Genomic DNA, 4,729 nt, shown 5'->3' with positions numbered 1-4,729 from the left:
GAGGAGGAGGAGGAAGAAGAGGAGGAGGAGGAGGAGGAGGAGGAGGAGAAAGTTGTTGTTATTGTTGAAGTTGCAGCTGATTAAGGAAAACGTGTAGTCAGAGATAAGATCCATTCGCATCACAGTCCTGGAATTGTTGGGTAAGCATTTAATTGCCAACACAACAAATCCAACGAGTAAGGTATTCTATCTGAAAATGAAGGGAGATCACTTCCTGTATCTTGCTGAAGTTGCATGTGATGATGATCAGAAACTGGCAATAGGTATTTCCCAAGAAGCTTACCAAAGGCATTTGATATAAGCAAGAAAGAGATACAACCTCTATACCCATTCCACCTGGGGCTTGCTCTTAACTTCTCTGTATTTTCTTATGAGATCCTTAATGATGCATAACTGCCTGCACACTGGCTAAAATGGCTTTTGATGAGGCCATTGTAGAACTTGATACACTGAATGAAGACTTATACGAGGACAACACCCTCATTGTGCAGTTCCTTAGAGACAACTTAACATTGTGGACATCAGACATGCAAGAGAAGAATGTGATACAGCAGAAGGGGCTGAAAACTAAATATAAATAGAGTGTCATCCTTATTCCCTTTAAGAAACCTTTTAATGTGTCTGCATTCCTTATTTCAGTTATTTCCTGTAACAAAGAAACTCACTCATGTGTATGGAATCAACTTGGGGAAAACGCCATTCCTTGATTTGTAATTGTCTTAGCCTTCTTGGTGTGCAGTTACTGCTGTAGAAAAGTATTAATAGCTTCATTTCATATACACATAATTAACTTCCACATACTCAGTAGCGGACTAAAAATATATCTGGTGCTTAAGTAATCTGAACCAGTTCTGCAAGTCATTGTGCTTTGTATTACTGTGAAAATAAGAAAATGTAGTTAATTACAATTTTAAAATGTTGTACATAGCTTCTTAATTTCTACATTTCCTTCATTATTCTTCTTTGAATGTTTCCTTTTAGTAAGCAACTTCTGCATACTCTTACTCTATTTCTTTTTAGTAGGAATCCAAAAGTATTAGAATGAATGGGAAAGCACTTGACATTCCTGTGTATCATATCCGATGGAAGTCGTGTCTATCTGTGACAACAGAAGTTGTCACTTACACCTCCTGCTTTGGTGGTTCTAGTATTGATGTTACTGTGTAATGGAAGTAGCGTGTTGCTGCTATAATACAACATTGCTTTTTTGCAAATTAAATTGCATGTGACTTATTAATACAGTAGTGGGGGAAAATTAAAGTACACAAGTCCAAGTCTAAAACTTAGTACTTTTCCATAAAGATTTGTACACATGAGAGAGGGTGTTCAGTTTGTCTAGTGATAATTCTTTAGAGAGTTGGACCACTATTATGTTTTGCTAATCATTGACTGCAGTCTCAAAGAAAACCTTGTGAAAATGTCATGCCCTATGTAACAGCAGAGTAACCTAAAATAAAATTAGGTTTGATAAAACAAAAAAATGGACATGCTTGGATCAGGATTTTAAGAGACTTTATTATTATACAAGCTATATTTTCTGCTGCAAATGACAGAATTTTATTCTTGTTAATGACCAAATAATATTCCATTATATATAAATATATATATCACATTTTTATTAGTACATTATAATTACATAAAAATGGGATTCCTTGTGGTGTATTTGCACATGCACATAACAATTTGGTCAATTTCATTGTCCAGTATATCATCTTTTCCTCTCCTCCCCAATCCCTATCCTCTACTGGTCTCCCTTCTATTTTCATGAAAAATTTTTTTCTTTCTAGTTTCTATATATGATAAAATACATACTCCCTTTGACTTCCTGAATCTGGCTTAGTTCACTTAATATGATGTTCTCCAGTTCCATCCAATTTCCTGCAAATGTCATAATTTCATTCTTCTTTATGGCTATGTAAAATTTCATTGTATAAATATACCATATTTTCTTTATCAATTCACCCATTGATGGGCACCTAGGCTTGTTCAATAATTTGGCTATTGTGAATTGTGCTACTATAAACATGGGCATGCATTTATTGGTATAGTAAGCTGATTTTAATTCTTTTGGATAATATTGGTAGTTTAAGCAAATTTCCCTTTCAGGCAATCTTTGCTTCTTCTATTATGAACCTCAAAATTCTTCCAGCCTCCACCTTTTGCATGTGACTTATTAATACAGTAGTGGGGGTAAATTAAAGTACACCCAATTCCAAAGCCACTTCCATTTTTTTTTTTGGTATTTCTTTCAGCAGTATCTCTCTTTCCAGTACCAATATTAGTATTAGTTTCCCACGACTACCATAATAAAGTACAGAACCACAATCTGGGTGGCTTAACATAATATACATTTATTGTCTCACAATTCTGCAGGCAAGAAGCTTAAAACACAGGTGTCAGCAGTGCCAGTATTTCCTCTGAAACTTGTAGGGGTATGTGTACTTGCCTCTTCCTACCTTCTGGAAGTTTTCCAGCAGTCTTTGGTGTTCCTTTTGCACCTGGAAAACTCCAATTTCTGCCTTTATTATTACATGGATTTCTGCCTGTGTATCTCTGTCTTCATGTGGCCATGTTTTTAAAGGATACTAGCCATATTGGATTAGGAACCTATCTTATTCCAGTTTGACCTCATCTTAATGAATTTTATCTATGACTTTCTGAGGTACTATGGGTTAGGACTTCAATACATTTTTCAACCCATAACAGAGCCTGAACAGGGTAGGGAAGGCCTTCTTGTGTGTGGTTTGCTCAGGAAGGGGAACCACAGCAGGATCAAGATGAAGAGGGCATCTCACATATGTGGGTGTTGTAGTGTGGGTGTCAGGCTCTGAGCATTATGAGCTGCACATCTATGCAGGAAAAACTTATCGAGGCAGCCTGAGCCCAAGCAAGAAGAGAAGACCATCTATGAGAGGTGTATCAGGTTCTGAGTCTGAAGAGGCTCAACAAGCCTGTGGTCTACATGGGGATGGGGTTGGGGTTCTGCTATGGCTTGAATGAGGTGAGACAGGCATCCATGCAGGAGGGATGATTTACCTTGGGGTACTGAAGTCCCAAGCTGTGGACATTGACTTACACGTGGAGACAGCCTGACATGGATCATTAGTGCCATCACAGGACATCCCAAGACAATTGGCAGAACTTAAATGAGGTCTGAAATTTTTGATGGTTTGGGTAAGAAAATGTCTTTGCTTATGTTAACCACTAAAGTATTTGGGTGATGTGGGGCTTCAAATTGACAACTAGGAAAAAAACTCTCTGAATTATACTTGCTTCCCCCCCGCCCCAAATTTCAAAAAAAAGTAATTAAAAATTCTAAAGCAAATATGGCAAAATGTCATAATTCTAGATACCTGAGTGGTATGTTCACAGGTGCTTATTATGACATTACTTATAATTTTATATCTAATTATGACATTCCAAATACAGAAAATATTAAATATTAAAGGTAATACATGGTTATTATAGAAAAAAAAGGAAGTCAATTACTCATGAATTAATTGCCCAAGGACATTAACACTGGGTATATTTCCTTTATAATAAAAGAGAAATATCAAAGTAAACTAAACTTGAAGGTATAAGACTTTGAAGGGAGGGTGATTTTTAAAGTTAGATAAGTCATTTTCCATTTTTCACCTTTAGAGGAAATGTTGAAATTATTCAAGTTAGTGGTCTGATTGGAGGTGCGTGGAATGACTTGTACATCATCGCTGGAGTCACTAGAGGGTGCACTCCTATCAAAGACCATGAAAAATCTGAAAATCAAATCTTGAAACATTTTTTGAAATTGTAACAACCACGACAAGAACAACAAAACCTCGATCAAACTTTCCTCTCTCTTTTAAAACACCAGTATGATATCTGGTATCCTTTTTTATTTATCTTGCATCTGATAATTCATGGCTGTCAAAATATTGAAACTTCTATTTAAATCTAATTCTACTTTGCCTGAGGTGGTAGCATAAACCCTCTTGAGGTTTTGTAGGTTCTCCCCACATTCTCCCCACATTTCCACAGAGGCAGAATTGTCACAACTACCCTATCAGTAGTCCTATCTTGTCTGTTACCTTCCCTTTGTAGCCATGAGACTTGTTTTTGTTTTTATACATTAAAAATAAAAATAATAAAATATTTTACAAGTTTGATAGTTTTCTAGAAAAAGTAAAGAATATTTTCCACGTTTGAAACCCAAATCAATCTTGCTATTGGGGTATGTGTTGTAGAAGCTGGGTTTGTGTAAGTAGGTATTTGGGGATCGCAATAGTTCTTGGGGAACTTTGGCCATGAAACAAGTCCATTGCCAGACCCAAGATTGTGGTGGTGCACTTATAGTGTCATGACTACATCCTTGAGACACACAGAGGGTCAGAGGTGAGAGAAACCTATCTATGTTTGATGAAATTCTAGGTTTCCTCAAACATTTGATCTGAATTTCATAAGAGGTTTTTAAGTCTTAACTTGTACTAAAGGAAAATGTACCCACTTAAAAGTTAGGATACGGGGCTGGAGTTGTAGCTCAGCGGTAGAGAGTTTGCCTAGCATGTGTGAGGCACTGGGTTTGATCTTCAGCACCACATAAAAATAAATAAAATAAAGATCCATTGACAGCTAATTTTTTTAAATAAATAAAAGTTAAGATACCTTATTTTTAGTGATCTCGGAATAATTTTTTTTATCTTAGTATTAAGTTTTAAGTTTCTTTTACATTTTGTTTACTAACAATAATAGC

At 36.0% G+C, this 4,729-nt stretch overlaps 1 pseudogene; it reads left to right on the top strand.

Moving 5' to 3' along the window:
• Positions 1–571, top strand: part of LOC107153020 — a 7,715-nt pseudogene extending 7,144 nt beyond the window's left edge.
• The last annotated feature ends 4,158 nt before the right edge of the window (positions 572–4,729 follow it).

The sequence above is a fragment of the Marmota marmota genome, unplaced genomic scaffold, assembly GCF_001458135.2.
Source record: "Marmota marmota marmota unplaced genomic scaffold, marMar, whole genome shotgun sequence".
Lineage (NCBI taxonomy): Eukaryota > Metazoa > Chordata > Mammalia > Rodentia > Sciuridae > Marmota > Marmota marmota.
Note: the sequence above shows the minus strand (reverse complement) of the source record. Positions and strands in the feature narration are given on the sequence as shown.